Consider the following 21,713-nt stretch of genomic DNA (forward strand, 5'->3'; position numbering starts at 1 on the left):
GGCAGAGCACATCTTCCTTCCCACATTGCTATTGTGGAAGAAAGGGAGGGGAGGAAGTGCAGAAGGGCTGGCTTCCTTCCTCTGCTCCATACTGCTCTCTCCCTTCCCCTCCTCTCCCCTCCTTTTCCCTCTTCTCTCCACCTCTCCCTCTCTCTCTCCCCTCTTGAATGCCTGGTCTTTTCCTTCCCAGCCAATATAAGACTTTGGCTCTAAAAGCAAAGTTCGAGGCTCAGACGCTGCCTCTTCACCAAATGCATGGAGCCTACGGCTGGAAACATAGATATTAAATGCATGAATGAATGAACAAACACACCAAAGAATGGACGTATTTCCTCTTCTTTCAACTCATGCAGGGCTTTGTATATTGAACCTTGAAAAATAATCAGCCCTTCCTCCCTGTAATCCTTATCCTGGTTTTCTCTTCCCTATGTCTTATCAGTATGGTTTTACCATTGAGATAAGATTCCTCCTTTTTCTCTTTTTGTGTGTTAGTCACCTTCCCCTGTTTCAAACTAAAGAAGTCTTTGAAACCAAGGATTCACAATAATACCTGCTTTTTCAGCAAAAGTATGGGCGTCTTAATTTCATGGCTGCAAACTGCCTTGCCTACAAGAGCCTCGCCTCTTTTTACCCTATGTTTATTTCCTGTACACCTAATCCTCCAACTATTGGTTACAAATCCTATAGCTGCTCCCTCTTTAAACAAGATACATTTTACCTTTCATACAGTCCTCAATCCCTTCTCTTCCCCAAAAACTCCAGGTCTTAGAACGTTTCCAGAAGCTGTGACCCTCCTTGACATTGGGATCAGGGCCAACAATCACACTGTGTCCCACCGCAAAGCTCTGCCTCACCTTTCTAACTCCCTTCTCAGATATCATCCTGAAAGCAAAATCTGGCCCAAAGCACCTCTTCACTGGTGTCCACCTCTCCCATCCTTGTACCCTGGCTATCCATTCTCCCCTCAGTGAATCCACTCCATGCAACAATATGGATGAGTGTCATAAATACAGTATGGATGGAGCCAAAGAGATAAAGATTCAAAAGAGTATGCACCATGTATAAAGAGTATGCACCATGTATAAAGTTTCTGTGGGTCTAGAAGCCAGTATAGTTGCCGTTACTCTTGGAGGGATGGGTGGGGGACAGATGAAGGTTTAACATTTGGCTCTCAGAAAAAGAAAGCCAAGATTTCTAGTATTGGCTGTTTTCCCTGTGTAAATACTCCTATCTTGGCCAATTTCAAGCTACTAATGCAATGTCATTTAATGCAGAATTGGGAAAAGCTATATCGTAGCACGACATTATGTGGAATTTCCACTGGACACATGTAAGTAACCTCAAGAGCATAAATACTAATAAAATGTATTAGAATGCTTTGGGGGCTTCCCTGGTGGCGCAGTGGTTGAGCGTCCGCCTGCCGATTCAGGGGACACGGTTTCGTGCCCCGGTCCAGGAAGATCCCACATGCCGCGGAGCGGCTGGGCCCGTGAGCCATGGCCGCTGAGCCTGAGCGTCCGGAGCCTGTGCTGCGCCATGGGAGAGGCCACAACAGTGAGAGGCCAGCGTACTGAAACAAACAAACAAACAAAAGAATGCTTAGGAAGTGGAGAATTTTGAATATTTATTACCTTTTTCTGAGTACTAAATGATCTGTCCAGCACCTCACTCACATGCAAATTTGAAAGCCCCAGCAGCTAATGTCTTCTAAGACATAGGACTGAAATGATGTCAAATGTCCAAATACCCTCTTGATTTCCACCATTCTTTTTTTTTTTTAATAGATTTATTTTATTTATTTACTTTTGGCTGTGTTGGGTCTTCGTTGCTGCGCGCCGGCTTTCTCTAGTTGTGGCGAGCGGGGGCTACTCTTCATTGTGGTGCACGGGCTTCTCACTGCAGTGGCTTCTCTTGTTGTGGAGCCCAGGCTCTAGGCGCGCAGGCTTTGGTAGTTGCGGCACATGGGCGCAGTAGTTGTGCCTCGCGGGCTCTAGAGCGCAGGCTCAGTAGCTATGGCACACGGGCTTAGTTGCTCTGTGGCATGTGGGATCTTCCCGGGCCACTGCTCGAACCCATGTCCCCTGCATTGGCAGGCGGATTCTTAACCACTGCACCACCAGGGAAGCCCGATTTCTACCATTCTTGAACCCTGCTAGTCTATCTATATTTATTCAGCTTATGAACAAATATTTAGCAAGCTATGTTCCAATCAGTTTTTCTTTTTGACAGTCTGTTGAAGTATAATTGACATAAAGTAAACTACACATGATTAAGTATACAATCTAAGTTTTTATATCTGTATATACACCCACAAAACCATCACCACAATCAAGATAATGAACATATCCACCAACCCCAACATTTCCTGATGCCCCTGTGTGACCCCTTCCTCCTTCCCTCCCTGCCTTCCCGCATCTCCAGGATACACTGATCTGCTTTCTGTCAATATACATTAATTTGCATTTCCTAGAATTTCTTACCTTGCCTTTTAATATAGTTTAATTAATTAGAAGTTTATATACATTTTTTTGATAGTTGCTGTGTTTAACAACGAGTTCATAAATTCCTGAAAATTTCATCCTCATAACTCACAAGCCACTAGGAGCCAGCTTCAGCATGAGACGGGGGTGGATAAGTGAATGGAATGGGCCATGAGGGGAGATTCTGGGCTTGGGGTGATGTTCTCTTTCTTGATCTGGGTGCTGGTTAGAGATCTTCACATTGTTAACATTTATTGAGCCGAACACTTACAATAAGTGGACTTTACTGAACTTATGAACTTCAATAAATTTACCTCCTGAGAAGCATGAGGATTAAAAAAAGACGGAGGCATTGGATCACTTTTCTTCCCTGTTTAAAATCTTTCTCTGGCTTTCTCCTGCATTTCAGCTAAAATCTAAGCTCCTTAGTACAGCTCTCAAGCCCTGCCTTGCAGATTCTGGCCCCTGATTCTATTTCCAGCTTTACTTCTTCAAGCCTCCGGTCCTCAAACCTGGTATGTTCTTTCCAGCCTTCGGGCCTTTACACATGCTCTTACCTCTGCCTGGAGCTCTTCCTGCCACTTTCTCTAGAACTCCGAGTCCTTCCAGCCTGGACTGGTCAGTCAAAACCTAACCTTCCCAGGTCTGCCCCCCGCCCCCACGAGCTGCTGTCTCTAAAGTCGAGTTACTCTTTTTCTCAAAGTCTTATTTTTTTCTTTCTAAATACTATTAAAACTGGGTTATTCTTTGTTTGTTTCTGGCTTGTGCCCCCTACTAAAGTATAAGCTTTATGCAGCCAGGAATCATGCATGTCTTGTTGATCAGTGTGACCAGGGCACAAGGTCAGGCTCCTAGAAGGTGCTCATTTTGTGAATGAAGCCCTTGATCCTTGGCTGTCTCGGGGCCTGTGGGGAAGCTCTGGCCCAGGGCATGTGTGTGGCTGCAAGGAAGAGAGCAGAGACACTGGCCCAATGTGCAGATTGGGAAGCACTTTGTGTCATTCCTAACCAGCTGCAGGTTCCACAGCCTTCTTCCCACAACAGCCTGAGAGAGTCTAGCTCCACCCCAGCGCCCACGGTCTTCAGATGAGGACACTGAGCCCCGAGTGCCTGGTCCTGAGAACCCCTTTTCCTGGGCCCCACCCAGAACTCACGTCCCTTCATCACATTGTCAGAAGCCTCTCTTCACTATTCCAAGGATTTTCTAGTCAGGGCTCTCACTGTTGCCCAATTTAATTAATGCCCTGGCAGTGGGCTGACATTCACAGGCCTTCACAGTGTAAGAAAAGAGCTTGTACCATCACACGGGACTAACACATCAAGCTTCTGCCACTGAATGTCTAATGAATTCATTCCTGCAGGCGTTCTGAGAAGTGTGAGAAAACGAAGGCTTAGATTGGATGAAGAGCTATCTATGACAGTTATAAGGCATGAAATCAACAATGCCTCACTTTCCCAAAGAATTGGAAACTTTTTAATGTCAAAAATATAGCAAGACATCTCCTGACAAACATATGTAGTGATGCTATCCTCTTAAGAACAACCTTTTGTGATTATCGGTATTTGGTTTCCCAGTAAAACGTAGTCACATTGACCTTGGGGTTTCCAGGCATTAAAATGATGTGCTGAGTGAAGTGGAGGGAGGGGCAGGGCACTCATATTTTTAGTACATACTTTGTTCCAAATACTGTGCTAGGTGTTGACCTCCCTATGCATACTGGCCTTCTCATTAAGGACTTCAGATTTAAGTGTGAAAGGAAATATATCAGTTAGGTAGGATCTGAGATGATGTAACAAAGAGACCCCAACAGTATAGAGGTTCCAACAGGTTAGAAGTTGATTTCTCTCTCACATAACTGTCCATAAGTAGGAAGCCTAGGATCAGGAGGTGGCCAGGCAATCCTTAAGACAATGCTTCTTCTTCTGAACCCAAGATGGCTGCTCCCTCTGCTGTTGTTGTGTTTGCATCCCAGACAGCAAAGTCAGGGAAAGGCAAGGTGATCTTTTCTTTTAAGGGCATGATCCAGAAGTACCACACATCATTTCTGCTCACAGCCCTAAATAGCAATGATTTAAGCAACACAGAAGTTTATTTCTCCCTCTGAAGGTAAGAGAAGGTATCAGTCTGAAGGTAAGCAGTCCAAGGACCTCCATGGTGTCAAGAACCACCTTTCTTCTTGTTATTCTATTCATCCCCCATAATTTGCCATCTTCTACATGGTAGAAGGTAGCTCACCACCATATGTTCCCCATGGGGACCAGAGGAAAGGAGAAGGAAAGGACAACTCTTTTCATTTTAAGGGCACAATCTAGAAATTCTTCACATTGATTTTGTTCACATTCTATTGGCCAGAATTTGGTCACATAACCAAAACTGGCTTCAAGAGAAGTTGGGAAATGTGCCTAGCTAAAATTAGGTAATTCTATTAGCAGAGGAAGAAGACATAAATGCTTTCTGGTTAAAAATAACCCTCTCAGACTTCCCTGGTGGCGCAGTTGTTAAGAATCCTCCTGCCAATGCTGGGGACACGGGTTTGAGTCCTGGTCTGGGAAGATCCCACATGCCACGGAGCACCTAAGCCAGTGCACCACAACTACTGAGCCTATGAGCCACAACTGCTGAAGCCCATGCACCACAACTACTGAAGCTGAGTGCCTAGAGCCTGTGCTCTGCAACAAGAGAAGCCAGCACAATGAGAAGCCTGTGCACCACAACAAAGAGTAGCCCCCACTCGCCACAACTAGAGAAAGCCCACGTGCAGCAACGAAGACGCAACGCAGCCATAAAATTAATTTTTTAAAAAAGAAAGAAAATAGCCCTTTCTGTCATAGAAAGTCATTGTAGGGATTTGTGCAAGGCAGTGACACAATGTGACTGATTCTTCAGAAGTTGTTATGGATGCTAGAGGAAAGTAGATTCAGGAGGGAAGAGTGGAAACAGAGAGACCAGTGGAGAAATAAAGATAGCTTGGTCTAGGGTAGTAGTAGCTGAGGTGGTGAGAAGTGACCTGATTTGAGATATATTTTGAAATCTACTTCCAAAAACCCTCAGCTGGGCTTTCTGAAGGGTTGGATGTGAAGTGAGACAAAGAAAGAGGAATTGAGGGTCTTTGGATGAATGGCTTCTTCAGGTCATTCAGGGTTCAGCTCAAACACTGGAGTTATCCTCGATCCACTGCTTCCTGGCAGTCACACTGTTAACATCATCCTAGTTTTTCTTCCTAAAACGTATCTCCATCTGAAAGGATCTTGTTTAGTTTTCTGTTTAATTATTTACTACCTCCTCCAAATAAAAGGTATGTTCCATGGGTGGAAACTTGGTCTATCCTGTTCATTCCTCTACTGTTGTCATCTAGAACAATGCCTGGCACATAGAAATATTGAGTGGTAACCAACATTTAATATTTGTTGAATGGATGAATGAGCTAAGACAGATAGTTGGTGTATCTGAAGATAACAGAATAAAAAGAAAAGTTAAACAATATAACAAGAAAATGGAATGATGAAAGCCAATGAGCTACACAATGAAGGGTCTATGGTGTTTTTAAAAATGATTAAATATTGACCAATGCTATCACATAATCTTTGTGAAGTTGTTATTCTAAAGTTTACAATCTATAAGTGCCCCAGCAGAAGTCAGGTTACTCTAAAAGAAGAAGTAATCAGGCCGATCCTAAACCTTCCTTCAGCCCAATAGATAAATAACAGATAAAAAATATCAAATAAAAAAAAAAGCAATCCCCAGAGATCTAAGCAGGAAAGGGAGTGACTCAAGAATTCTAAAACAATCAAATTGTCATTCTCCACCCCAAAACTGTTAGAACTAATAAATGAATTCATCAAGGTTACAGGATACAAGGTTAATATACAGAAATCTGTTGCATTTTTCTACCCACTAATAATGAAATATCAGAAAGAGAAAGTAAAAAAAAACCAATCCCGTTTAAAATTGCATTAAAAAAAGTTTAAATACCTAGGGACAAATTTAACCAAGGAGACATATATGCTGAGTACTTCAGAACATTGACGAAGGAAATTAAAGATTATTCAAAGAAATGGAAAGATATCCCAAGTTCTTGGATTGGAATAATCAAAATTATTAAAGTGGCTATACTATCCAAAGCAATCTACAGATTTAATGCAATTCCTATCAAAATGCCCAGGACATTTTTCACAGAACTAGAACAAATAATCCTAAAATTTATATGGAACCACAAAAGACCCAGAATTGCCAAAGCAATCCTGAGAAAAAAGAACAAAGCTGGAGGTATAACCCTCCCAGACTTCAGACTGTACCACAAAGCTACAGTAATCAAAACAGTGTTGTACTGGTACAAAACAGACACAAAGATCAATGGAACAGAATAGAGAGCCTAGAAATAAACCCATCCACCAATGGTCAATCAATCTACAATGAAGGAGGCAAAAATATACATTATAAAAAAACAATCTCTTCAACAAGTGGTGCTGGGAAAGCTAGACAGCCACATGTAAAAGCATGAAATTAGAACATTCCCTCACACCATATACAAAAATAAACTCAAAATGGCTTAAAGACTTAAATGTAAGACACGAAACCTTAAAACTCCTGGAAGAGAACATTAGTGAAACAATTTTGTACATAAATCATGGCAATATTTTCTTGGATCGGTCTCCCAAGGCAAAGGAAACAAAAACAAAAACAAACAAATGGGACTTACTTAAACTTAAAAGCTTTTGCACAGCCAAGGAAACCATCAACAAAACAGAAGGACAACCTGCAGAATGGGAGAAAATATTTGGAAATGATGACAAGGGGTTAATATCCAAAATATATAAATAGCTCACACAACTCAATAGCAAAAAAACAAACAATCCAATCAAAAAATAAGCAGAAGACTTGAACGGATATTTGCCCAAAGAAGACATACAGATGGCTAACAGGAACATTAAAATGTGCTCAACATCACTAATTATAAGAGAAATGCAAATCAAAACTACAAAGAGGTATCACCTCACCAGTCAGAATGGCCATCTTCAAAAAGTCTACAAATAATATGTTGGAGAGGATATGGAGTAAAGGGAACCGTCATACACTCTTGGTGGGAATGTAAATTGGTGCAACCACTATGGAAAACAGTATGGAGGCTAAAAAACTAAAGATAGAACTACCATATGAACCAGCAATTCCACTCCTGGGTATATACTGGAAAAAAACGAAAACACTAATTCAAAAAGATACAGCCACCCCAGTGTTCATAGCAGCACTATTTACAATAGCCAAGACATGGAAGAAACCCATGCCCATCAACAAACAATTGGATTAAGAAGATGTGGAATGTGTATTTATATATATGAATATTACTCAGCCATAAAGGAGAATGAAATACTGCCATTTGCAGCAACATGGACGGACCTAGAGAATATTATGCTTAGCAAAATAAGTCAGACAGAGAAAGACAAATACTGTATGATATCACTTATCATGGAATCTAAAAAATAAAACAAATGAATGTACATAAACAGACTCACAGACATAGAATACAATCTTGTGATTACCAAAGGAGAAAGGGAATGGGGAGGGATAAATTAGGAGCCTGGGATTAACAAACACAAACTACTATACATAAAATAGATGAGCAACAAGGATTTACTACATAGCACAGGGAACTATACCCATTATCTTGTAATAACCTATAATGGACTATAATCTGCAAAAATACTGAATCACTGTGCTGTACACCTGAAACTAATACAATATTGTAAATCAACTATATTTTAATTTTTTTAAATTGTCATTCAAATATGAAGAACTCTGGGAATATATCACTCATATATCCCTTTTGGAATGAAAAGATACCACCAGGGCCACTGGGCATGATTAAGAATAAGGTATTTATGAAGGGGGTGATGTTGAGACACATAAGGATTATTGGTGAACATTGAAATATATTAAGCATAAAGTGAATTTTTTAAATATTTATTTATTTATTTTGGCTGCGCAGGGTCTTAGTTGTGGCATGCAGGAACTTTTTAGCTGCAGCAGGTGGAATCTTTAGTTGCGGCATGCAAACTCTTAGTTGTGGCATGCCTGTGGGAATCTAGTTCCCTGACCAGGAATGGAACCTGGGCCCCCTGCATTGGGAGCACAGAGTCTTAGAGTCTTAACCACTGGACCACCAGGGAAGTCACTAAAGTGAATTTTTAAATAATTATGGTTATAAAACATAATGTAAAAGTTACAGTTCTCAAAAGAAAAACTACATAACATAAGATAATAACAGAATATTGATTTAACAGATACCAACCTAATAGTGGTTTAAATAATATAGAAGTTTATTTCTCCCTCTTACAGAAGTCTGAGTGCAAACAGTCCAAGGCTGATCTAGGGTCCATGGCATTAGGAACCCAGGTTTTCTCTCTCTTGTTGCTCTCTATTCCCTACAGGGGGGCCCTCTTTGGCTTGGTTGAATATGGCTTCCCACCAACCATGTCCACTGGTCCGTATTCTAGAAGCAGGAAAGGTTAAAAGAGGGAGGAGGGGCAGAGGTTGCACTGACATCTTCTGCTCACATCCAATTAGTTGGCTATCTACCGGCAAGGGGCAAGGGAGGCTGGGAAATCTTGTCTTTCGCTGTGTGGTACATGTCTACCTAAAACTTCTATTATTATGAAAGAAGTAGAGAAAAGATATGTATGGGAAAGGGAGATGCCATCAATCTTTGCCATACTACTTCAGGGGTTCTTGTGAGGATGAAATGAAATGTCAGGACACATGCTTAATACCTATATCAACACAGTAAGCATCCAGAAATTATTTGGTATTATTTTTAAATGAAAATAATCTTACTTTTTCTTATAAAAATGTTGGTTATAAAGTATTCGAACAATATGAAAGAACACAGAAAAAGTAAATGTCACTCCTTACTCCACCTTTAGAGTTAACCACTGCTAATACTATGTCCATATCTGATAATTTGTCAGGTGTTTGAGCCCAGTATGTATTTTTATAAATGTTTCAACACTTAAAAAAAAAAGAATATGTATAGCGAGGGTGGGAGGGAGACGCAAGAGGGAGGAGATATGGGGATATATGTATATGTATAGCTGATTCACTTTGTTATAAAGCAGAAACTAATACACCATTGTAAAGCAATTACACGCCAATAAAGACGTTAAAAAAAAAGATAAACACAACAACATGTATTCTCTATTTACAGGGTAAAACATCGATGTTTGTCTATGTTATTTCAACCATATTAGTTATGTTTTACATTTTTGTGTTATGTTATTTGGTGCAAAAAGATTTATGATAGCTATACTTTGGGGTAGTTATACTTCCCCTTGGTTTTGAACATCTGAAGTTAACATCACAACCCTTCCTTATTTTCTACTTCCACTTCCCTGGACACTCCGGTTGATATAAGAATTTGACCCAAGCAAATTCAGAACTTTAACAGGTTAATTTTTTAAAAGGGCTCAATTTTCTTCTTCCCTTTCCTCTTGACAACTAAGGTGCAGTTTACAGCCACCTGCTTTGTACGTAGTAATCTTGGGTTCTATAAGAATCTGAGATCATGTAAATACTACATATCCTATTTGAATCCACTTCCCCCATATTGAAAAAGATTGTGCCTAAACTCCAGGGAGTTTGAGTTTTCAGTAGATTTCAAGTGGAGCTATCAATTCACAGCTAATGTGCAGTTCAAAGGAAGTTTAAGGGCTTCTTTTCACTCCTTTGAGAATGTCACATATACTGTAGTATTTGTACACATTTTGTGCTTCCTATAGAGAAGCGGCCACTTCAGAGTTGGCATTCTGATTACCAAGAGGCAAGTCAGGGCTTTCCAAATTTATTCTCATTTCTTTTGAATTCCTCTCATTAAGGGGGAACTATGAAGAAAAAGTAAATCCTTGCTTATTTGCACCTATTTTTTTCTTTCTAAGACAAGAATAATGATGATGCCAGGAACCAGTTGAGGGTACCTATTATGCGCCAAGCACTTTACATACCTCATCTTTCCTCTGACGCTCATCGCCACCCTGCCACATGCGTGCCATCTGCCATTGTGCAGATTCAAGAGCACTGACGCTCAGAAGGTGAAGAGACCAATAGTTACACATGTAAACTAGCTGTAGCAAGAAGGAGCTGGAGTTCGAACCAGTTTTGTTTGACTCCAAAATGTCTGTTTATTCCACTGCTCCAAGAGCTGGACTTCTGGGGGAAGCAGAAAATTCTTTGTTTTTCAATGTGTTGAGTAATGTTTCCTCTTTTTCTCTTCTTGGATGCTCTTTACTGGAGTCCAATGAGAGCAAATTCCATATGCAGCCACAGAGATGCAAGTCTGAAGGAGTGGAAAGCTAGAACCTGTTTAATTTACAGTTCAGCAAGCAAATATAATTTCCTTACATAAACCCTCCAGGAGAGTTGACGGAATCAAGCCTCTTGTTATTTTAGTGCTGTAATTCCAGAATGTACCTCAGTGATTTAACAAAAACATTGATACCAAATATTGCTCTGCAACTATTGCAAATGTCATACAAAGTTTTGTTGTTGTTTAGAGTACATCATCAGCTCTGTAGCAAAACATTATCCCTAGTTTCAGAAATGCTAACTGCATTTACAATGGCAAAATAGGTAGAATTTTATGAGTTACTTAGATTTTTTTTTTTCTCACAACCAACTAAAATTCCTAATATGGAACTTTGGGAAAAAAAGAATTGTCCCTCTTGATTGCAGATGTATTTCCATTAACATGAGCTGTACTTGTAATACAGGGTGTTTTAGCATCATTGGCGAAAAGGAACTGGGAATGGTTTATGGGAAGAAGGAAAGGGTTTGGATCAAACCCACAGTTCAGAACTGGTTATGTGTGGCATTATACCTGTAGATCTTTCCACAAATTCAGGCCCTTCTCCAGAATCACTGATTCAAAATATTGAGAAATGGAGTCACAGGCATGTGTACTGAAAAACTGTCACAGGTGATTATGATGTTCATCGCTGGTTAAGAACCTCTGGGCTGGAGCATGCCTTCCTGGGATGGTACACTGAAAAACAATAACAAAATATTTTCCTTAGAATGCTGGCTTCCACTAAACAATTCTTCTTCCCTCCCCTTTCCTCACTCTAAGAAAAAAAAGTAAAAGAATTGTACAATGAGATAAACGTGGGCAGATGTTCAAAGATGGGATGTCTGCATCATCTCATTCTTAAGAAATGTGCCTTCGTTATCTGTTGTGAGCACCTGATGCAGGTGATGTTAATAGCCACTTGCTGGACTTCCCCAGTGGCTCAGTGGATGAGACTCCATGCTCCCATTGCTAGGGGACCTGGGTTCAATCCCTGATCAGGGAACCAGATCCCACATGCATGCCGCAGCTAAGAGTTCACATGCCGCAACTAAGGAACCTGTCTGCCGCAACTAAGACCAAGTGCAATCAATAGATATTTTTTAAAAAATAGCCATTTGAATGCTGGGAAAGAGTTTTTGAGAACACTAAGTGCAGTTTTTACTAATAAAGCCCAACAAAGAAACCAAAATACATTCTTTTCATCCAATCCTATGATAAATAGAAACAACAACGGAAATCATGGAGTCCAACTGCTTCACTTACATTCAGAGAAACTGAGCCCAAAGGTGGGGAAGTGACTTCTATGTCCCACAGCTTTTCCCTATAGTACAAAGTATGCAATTCAATGACCAACCTAGGAATACAAACTGAGCTCTCCATTCTTTTTTGGAATGTTGCCTTACTGAAATTAGAACACAGAAACAGCTTTTCAAGCAGGTTCAGAAATGAGACTCTACTCTTCAATAAAGCACCAGCAGTTTAGCCAAGAAGTGTTAAGGGAGGGGAAAAAAAAATCTGCCTTGAGCATATTCTTTAGCAAAGTTGCCCATCTTCACAAAGAGTAAAATAATCAAAGCTTCCTTTACATTTGCTTTCCTGTCCTCAATGTGAATTGTTCTTTGAGGACAGATATTTAAGAGTAGATTTAGCCTGAGTTTCATTGCGTGCAGTTTTTCTGGATCTATACCCTCAGGTGTACTCTTCCAACATCAGTCTCTCTCCCTTCCTGAGCACCTACACACACACACACACACACACACACACATGCACACACACATGCACACACAAGCAGTCCTGAACAAAAGCCTTGGAGAAGAGAACTAGAATAAGAACTAAGATCTGATATTAAATAACCCATATTATATCATTAATGTCTTGTTGGATGTTATGAGCTGAATTGTGCCCCCCACCACTAAATTCATAAATATTAAGTCCTAGTCCCCAGTATCTCAGAATGTGTCTGTATTTGGAAATAGGATCTTTAAAGAGGTAGTTTAGTTAAAACAGAGTCATTAGGGTAGGTCCTAATCCAATATGAATGGTATCCTTATAAGAAATTGGGAGACAGACACACAATAAGGGAAGAACATATGAAAATACAGAGAGGGGATGGTCATTACAAGCCAAGGTGAGAGATCTCAGAAGTCAACCCTGCCAACACCTTGATCTCAGACTCCTAACCTCCAGAAATGTGAGAAAACAAATTTCTGTTGTTTAACCCACCAGTCTTACCATCCAGTGGTATTTTGTTATGGCAGCCCTAGAAAATGAATACTTTGGGTCATTGTATTCATCTGCCATGGAGGTAAGATTTAATCCCATTCTTTAACAAGTTCATGCTCAGAATGGAATGCCAGTGTCATCATTTTAACCCTTTAGTTAAAATAAGGACCCAGGCATGGTTTCAGATAAGATGCTTCTGCTGGCAAATAACAGATAACCCAACTCCAGTGACTGAAGTCACAAATGGTATGTGTTTGGCTCAAACAACTGAACTGTCAAGAGGTGGTTGGTGCAGGCTACAACTGAAGTTTGATTGGGGTGTGGCCTCCTCTGCCCCCCTTGTTTATCAGGTGTGTGGTGGGTTGGCTCCCCTCAAGGTGGACAGATGGCATCAGTGGTTACACATGCTTCTTTATTCCCATGCTAGGAGAAAGGATGTCATCATGTAACCACTGAAACAAGTTCAGGCTTTCTCTCATTGAATAGTCATTGTTACACTAATAATAACAGTATCAACAACAAATGTTCATTGCGCACTTAACATGTAACGGTCACCATTCTAAGTGCTTTTGCTGAATTAACTCTTCTAATCCTCATAAAAAGAGTAATGGGACTACACTGATTTGTTAATTCAATCAAGGCCAGCCCCTGAAGCTGAGGGGAGGTAAGCCCTGCCCCCCAAAGTATAAGGTCATTACACAATGTGCAGAATGGATATTAGGGAAACAACCACAGTATGAACTACAGCCACGTCTCTGCAAAATCATAACTGCACCATGCTTCTGTTTTCCTTAACCATCTAGCTTAATACAGGCAAAAAGTAAGAAATGGTCTGCTTTCATAGTCCATATTACCTAAATTACTTTTCTCCTAAATGTCCTTTTCAGTGTCACAGTATTGTTTTCTCCTTGCAGGTACAGATGCCAACAGAGACCAAGCGGAAGCATGTTGGTTTCTGGAACTTCGTTCCCAAACACATGAGCAGCCTTCCTCCTGCAAGTTATAGTGGCCTTTTGGGTCAAACTCAGGGCCTCTTTGATTTTGCTGCTGTTCTGACATTTGCAGAGAGGCGTTGAAACTTCATGTCTTGTTCTGGCTTGTGTGGAGCTACTTTCTCTTCCTCTTGATTCACAGCAAGAAAGGAGTAATCAGACTAATCAGGTATTTGTGCTGCTTTAGTTAGTATCACTCCTATCCTCCCCTCCTCTCCACCTCATACATGCTACCTGTAAGGATGAAATGCATTGATCCTCTATTTTCCATTTTTAAACTTGAATTCATTCAGAATTTTATCATGAAAACTAGAAATGCATGTACTATGATTTATGGCATCCTAGTAAATCAAGTGTTAATCTCATCAGGCTACGTTGACTTGAAATAATTAACGGGCAACTTACTGCCTGAAATGCTAAATACTTACATGCCACCTTAGTACAAATTTACTACAACTTTTTTGGAAAATAATTTGACAATGCTTTACAAAAGGACACAAATATTTGTGTCTTCTATGCAGCCATCCTGTTCCTGGGGTTTAGTTAAAAGTGGAGGGGGAAAGTATAGCGCATAATGATGTTCATTAGACTGGTTTAGAATAACATAAAAGGAAACTATATACATTCCAACTACATGCATGGCTAAAACAATTATAGTAAAGAACTCCGTGAGGGTAACATTATGTAACTATTAGTAGCTCCCTTTGTTTGGAACACTTTTCCACCCCCTCTGCCTTACTTCTCTGCCAGCTAACTCCCACTTAGTCTTCAAGGCTCGGGGTACCCACCCCTGCGCTCGGGTGCCCCTCCTCCCCTGGGCTTATGTAACACCTGGGCACACCTCTATCGAAGGATTTACAGCCCACAGCGGTGTAGACCATTGACTTTGCTTGTCAGTCTCTTCCACTGGATTTCAACCCACTTAGGCAGAGCCTGTCCTTTGTGCAACAAGTTTAAAATCAGAAAGGAGGCACGAAATAAAATGATTCCTAATACATAAAATTCAGGCTTCAGTTGATTCAGGGCTGCCTTCACACACACCCAGCCCCATCACACCCAGTGATGGCACCACCATCACCTCTGAAGTCTCTTGTAGAAGGTGAGAAATGTGCCTAAAATCCTTGTAGGGGGGTATATTTGGGGGGCGGTGGGCAAGAGATTAGAAATGGGGCCTGTAGAACATTCCTGCAAATGTTCAGGAACTATTCACATTCTTTTCTATTTGCTTTGACAAAGTTTGTTTCCTTGCATGTCTGAGTTCCCTTATCACATGGGGAGCGCAACGGATCGGTGGGATTCGTTTGTCACTGAAACGCGACGCACTTCCCTTCCTTCCAGGCTGCAATGCTTCAAAACGCCGCGTGCGGGTGTCAGGGACGTGAGGCAGCTTTCCTTTGCCGTGTGTTTCCACCCCGTTCTGGGAGGCTCAGTGCGGCGCTCCACTTGCCCGCCCGACTTCGGAGCGGAGAGCCCCGGAGGAAGGAGAACCGGCGAATCCTCGCGGGCGCCGGGCGCTCGCGGACCCCGCCCGCCCCGCCGCGCCCGGCCGTCACGTTGGGGTTGGAGCGCCTGCCGGCTGTGCCCAGGCGGTAGGCGCCGGGGTAGCTGAGGGGAGCGAGTCACGTGACAGGAGGAGTCTGACCTACTTTTCCTGCGGTCGGCGCAGGCGCACTCCTCCTCTGCGTGCCGCTAGGAGCCTCACGTGGAATCGCACGTGCGGCTCCTCCACTGGGGGCTGCGGGCAGGTCGCGTGCGGGGTGGGGCGGCGGGCGAGTGGGCCGGGCGAGGGCGGAGCCAGAGCTCGCTTGAGGGTCTCGTAGTCCTCAACCCAATATCTAACCCGCAGGTTTAGGGAAGTGCTCAGGCGCCCCACGGGGCTGCCCGCGAATTCATCAAATTTAACGTTCATGAATTCAAAAATGAAAAAGTTACTGTACATAAGCCCTTTGAATCAGCAATTCCAGGACTCGGAATTTATCCTACAGATGGGTTCCCACTTCTGTGAAATGTCTCCCTAGAAGGATAATCATGACATCACTGTTTTACATCCCATTATCGTTTCCGCAAACGATGGGAAACGCTCTAAGTGTCCAACGGTAAACATGGTCAAATTCATGGAAGGAGAAATTACGTTTGGGCTATGTTTGGAATTCTCTGAAGTGGTTTAAAAGAAATGGACAGCCCTACAGACACTGATATGGAGAGGCCTCCAAAATACATTATGTGATCTAAAAAAAATAAAATGGAGCACAGCAGTGTATATGGGATGCTACTGCTGCGTACAGAATAGCTCTAGAAATATGCACAAGAAATGCAAAGGAAGGTTTACTGGCTACTGAGGGCTAGGGGAGGAGAGAGACTACACTTACACACTTTGGTAACTTCATGTACCCTGTATGATTAGTTTATCTTTAAAAATAAAAATAAAATTTAAAAACAAAGAGTTATTTACCACTGTGTGCTGGGCACCAGGTTTTTTGTAAATCATTTCCTTCTAGAAAGTTCGTCATGTACAGTACTTTTTATTCTCTTCAGCTTGTATTTTAATGTTTCAAGCTTTCTGATAAATTCTGTTGAGAAAAAATTTTAACTCCCAAGATAGCCACTAACAAGACTTCCACATCTTTAAGATCCTCTGCATGTTCTATCTCCTAAGGGAAGACATCTTAACAGAGGGACTCTCAACAACAAACATTTGCATGATAAAGCCTACACAGCAGTTATGCATGCATCTATGATTAACTTTTACTCTCCCGACCACTCTGTGAGTTTGTAATGCAGCTATTATTGTCATTATATGTATACCAGTTATATTTGGTTGCAAGGAACAGAAAATCCAACTCTAAGTGGATTGAGTTGAACTTGAACAGGTACCTCATTTAACTGAAGTCCAGGATAGGATGGACTTCAGGGATAGTCTGATTCAGCAGCTAAACAATGTCACCAGGAGCTGGTTTCTTTCCGTCTGCAGTGCCTTCTATGATGTCAGTTTCGTCTAAAGGTTTGGGAAGGTCTTACTTAATGAAAATGCTTCTCTTCCAGAGTCTGCGAGCAAATGTCTTCCCCATACTCTAATGGTAGCAGGAGATCGGATTATTGTCATTCATTTGGGTTAATCCATTATCCCACTTGCTTTGAGGGGAGCTACAGAGAACAAGCAAACATACTGGATGTAGATCTTGAAGAGGCAAACACAGTGCCCCTCACATCACTTTTATTACTACTATTGCTATTATTGTCCCCCTTTCCAGGTGTGGATTGGGTGACAGATCTTGGTTTGCCCCAAATTATGCAGCCAGTGTATTTGCAGTTTTTCCTGCAATGCACATCTTCCCAGTGAGGGTGTGAGTAACAGCGTCAGTACATCAGGGAAAATCTGTCTCCACTACTACAGAAACAAGTTATGGTGAGAGATTAAGTGGTGTCATTTTGGCAGAATCATATAAAGGAAGTACACAAACACCACATTTATGCGCTATTTCTTCATCCACACATCCAATAGGTATTAGACTCCCACTATATGTGGAAGCACAAGGGCTCTTGGAGAAAAATGGAAGACATTTATGACCCCTAAACTCAAAGGAAATATAGTCAACTTAGGCAAACAAGATAGACACTTGGAAAACTTGAAAATAATGATATGAGACAGCATGCAATTAAGTGCCTAAGTGGATGATAATGCAGTGCAGCAGGTATTCACAGCAGAGAGAGACCACATAGGTAGATATTAGTTTAAAGAGACAACAAATAGAAGAGGGTCTTGAAGGATGCCTCAGATGGGGTCAGATATACAGGGGAGAAAGGAAGGGCTATATAGATGGTTGTACACCATATGAGCAAAGGAGTGGAAGTACAAATGAATCTAGTATTCTCAAGATTAGCAACCAGACTTATTGGCATGGGGAAGGGTTGTGTTGGAGAGGAGTGAGAGATGACGAAGTGTAAGAAACCAGGTTCCCCAGGTTTATATCCCTTGCGGATAAAGATGCACAGTAATTATTTAAATTGCACTGGCTCCTGCTCCTACCTGCCCATCCTTTCCAATCCCATCCAGTTATATCAGAGAGTACTCAAGGGCCCTTCACATGTGCTCAGAGATCAGTCAGCCAATTACTGTCACCCCACAGCAACTGCCATGCACTTCCTGTCCTGCTCGGTTCCCCTTCATATCATCCTTTCCTAGGAAGCAGGATGAAAGATGTCTCACCCCCACTTGACTGTGTATATGGGAAGGAGAGGAAGGAGTCAGGAGTGATTCCAAATGTATCCACTGTGTTTGTGGCGTGCTATGTCATCACATAGAGAACGTTACATTACACAGAGAACATGCCCATGTAATTGGCATGTTCATGCCGTAAAGGGAAGCTTCTCCTCCAGCCAACCGAATGTTCAAATATTCAACAACTATCAGTTCAAGATCAAGGCACACTCTCAAGGGCAGGGCCAGGACTAAACTGAGGCAAATGAAGCTGCTAAGGAGGACTTCACTTGGGATCTTGCAACTTTACGGGAATGGTATGCCCCTGTCTTTGTCTTGTAATCGGGACAGGCCCAAACTAGAAACCTCAAAGTGTCCATCTGAGACATTAAGACTCACAGCATATCAAGGAAGTCAATAGTCGGCTGTGGTAGATGTTGATTTTGACTCACATCCATGTATTTATTTGTCTGTTTTTTCCCTCTTTCTATTTCTTTCTTTTGAAAATCTTTCTCATCCATCCTTTTTTCCTACAGCCCAAATCATACGCTACACTTTGGATTATTAACTTGGTGTGTGAATTTATGTGGATATATAAGTTGTCTGTCCACCTGATAATTAAACATACATGCATTAGTGGTCTGCAAGGGTAGACCAGGGATGCATTAGTTGTTAGGACTATGATGAAAATAAACAAAAATCAATGAAATGCTTGCTTTCCAAGAAATCCCATCTTATAAGGAGGAGACAAGTGTGTAAACAAATAAGGGCAATAAGCAAGTGTAGGGCTTCCCTGGTGGCACAGTGGTTGGGAGTCCGCCTGCCGATGCAGGGGACACGGGTTCGTGCCCTGGTCTGGGAAGATCCCACATGCCGTGGAGCGGCTGGGCCCGTGGGCCGTGGCCCCTGAGCCTGCGCGTCCAGAGTCTGTGCTCCGTAACGGGAGAGGCCACAACGGTGAGAGGCCCGCGTACCGCGAAACAAAAAAAAAGCAAGTGTAAAATTTTGCCAGGGTCGTAGGGATACAAGAGAGTGAACAGCTCCCTCTACCACAGTTGGCAGCGGGTGGGAGGTAGAGGAGGTCAAGAAGGGCTCTCCATAGGATGTGACACCTGAGCTGCATCTTCTCTGAAGACACCCCCACCCCCACCCCCGCATAAGCCAGTCATCGCATTAAGCAATTTGGGCAGGGAAAGGAAATGTATTTAAATCTCAGCTATTGAAAGCCTCACAGTCCTCTTGGGGACAGACCTGAAAACAGAAAATTGCAGAGGTCCTGAGAAGTGGTCAACAGAGGTTTCTGCCCAGTGCTATGAAGAGCCAGGAGAAAGAACCAGATGCCTGATATGTGGGAACTGGGAGACACATTTGGTGTGTGACAAAGCTACCCATTCTCGCAGTATAGAGAACTAAAAGATTACCTGACGGGGTTGACCATATTTGCACAAGGAGCCAAGTTTTGAAAGGGCTGGAAACCCCCCTTTACTTTCCCTTTTGATGTTCAATACTGTTTGAAAAATTCTGATGATGTCGATGGTACTGACTGAAGCCAGAGTAGAAAAGGGTACCAAAATGTCACGACGATGGAGGGATGACTTGGTTGGAGACGGCATTTGTCAAACCAATGACGAAACATGTGTTCGAGGCTGGGGCAAAGTATCACCAAGTGAACGTTAGCAAGGAATGACCATAACATCGGGAGCTGATAGTTGAGCAAAATGCTGGAAGGGGGATCCTTATTTTCCCTTCCCCCATATTTTCCCAGAAACCACCCAGCACCCTTCCACCCCAGGGAAATGCTGTGGCAGAAACAGCCACTGGTAAAGAACCTTTTTGAATTATTGATAAGCCATGGCCCCCTTCTCTGGTGATATACTTGCAATGCAATAACTTGTGTTGGGATAATTGAGTTACTGGTGTGTCAGTCAGGATAGGCTAGGGTGTGTCACAGTAACAAGCAAATCCAAATCCCAGTGGCTAAAAGAGTGAAGAATTATTTCTCACTCATACTATACATCCATTGCAGGCTGGCAGGAATTCTGGTCCCTCTCGTCATTGTTCTCAGCTGAGGACAGAGATAGAGGGAGCAGCCCTCCTCTGAAACGTGGCTGGTCTTCTGGCAGGTTCTGCACCAGCAATTAAAAGCTCCAGCCCAGAGTTGACATGCATTGCTTCCACTCACAACCAGAAGCCAGAACTAGTCGTGTGACCCCCACCCAACCACAAGCCATTGAGTGCATCCAGTTCTACCTGGTGCCAGGAAGACCAGGGAGCTGGAATACTTAGGAGAAGTTTCAACAACCACTGTGCCCGTGACATCCTTTTCCTCTAGCTGGCTCACCAAATTCAGACTCCCATGGGCAGACTGAAATACTGGGAATGATATTGATGGTGGGAATAATAACAAAGAATATTTATTGAGTGCTTGCTATTCTATTAGAATTGAGCTGGACACAAATGTAAACACTTTCCCTGTAATAACTTATTTAATTCTCCCAACAACCTGGAATCACAGAAAAAGTAATCATAGGGCAAGAAGGAATAGTCTCTCAGCAGCAAGTGTAACCTTAGAGTCATATAGATTTTTATTATTAACAGAAAAGTGAACTTATTTTATAAACCCGGTTTATGAAGTGGGATGTATAGATTTCACATATATATCCATTTTTGCTTTGTAAAAGATCGATTCAGTGTGTAACAGAACAAGGGAAGTATACACTCAAAGGCCTGAATAAATCGTTTCTTGTACTCCATTGTCCGCAGTAATACAAGTTACTTTATCAATTCATGCACAGCATCTTATTACAGGCTTTCCGCATCCCAAGGAACCACAGGATTCTCAAGGGAAACAGTGATGAGATGCCTTCCTCCACATTGGCTCAAGAATCATCCCTGGAGGGGCAGAGCCTAGAGTGCTTGCTATGACATATTGTTTGCAGAATTCTATACAAGGGATGCCTGGAAAAGGGGAGTGTGTGTGTGTGTGTGTGCCCGTGTGTTTGTGTGTGTGTGTGTGTGTGTGTGTGTGTGTGTGTGTATGTTTGAGACAGAGACAGAAACAGAGAATCAGGCATGCCTGTGTATCCCTGGTTGTGTTTTTCTCTTTATGTATGCACACCTTCCCTGCTACAGTTTGAATGTTTGTTTACCCCCAAAATTCATATGTTGAAATCCTATCCCCAAAGATGATTGTATTAGGAGGTGGGCCTTTGGGAGGTGTGTAGGTTATGAGGGTGGAGCTCTCATGAATGGGATTAGCTGTCCATAAGAGAACCTCCAGAGAGCACCCTAGCCCCAGCCATCGTGTGAGGACACAGCAAGAAGGCATGAGCCATGAACAGGAAGGGGACTCTCAGCAAAGGCAACCATGCTGTCGCCTTGATCTTGGACTTCCAGCCTCCAGAACTCTCGAACTGACTAAGACCCTGCCCAACTATTTATAAGTAGTTTATTGAGAGTCTTTCCTTCATAGCTATTTTCAGAGCCCC

At 42.2% G+C, this 21,713-nt stretch overlaps 1 long non-coding RNA gene across 1 annotated transcript in view; it reads left to right on the forward strand.

Moving 5' to 3' along the window:
• The window catches only part of LOC136793176 (uncharacterized), a 30,909-nt gene extending 16,879 nt beyond the window's left edge, over positions 1-14,030 (forward strand). Inside the window, exon 3 of the long non-coding RNA XR_010838100.1 lies at positions 13,950-14,030. This is a non-coding gene — a long non-coding RNA (uncharacterized lncRNA). The remainder of the gene's footprint in view (positions 1-13,949) is intronic.
• Positions 14,031-21,713: the final 7,683 nt, after the last annotated feature.

This window comes from Kogia breviceps, chromosome 19 (genome assembly GCF_026419965.1).
Source record: "Kogia breviceps isolate mKogBre1 chromosome 19, mKogBre1 haplotype 1, whole genome shotgun sequence".
Taxonomy (NCBI): Eukaryota; Metazoa; Chordata; class Mammalia; order Artiodactyla; family Physeteridae; genus Kogia; species Kogia breviceps.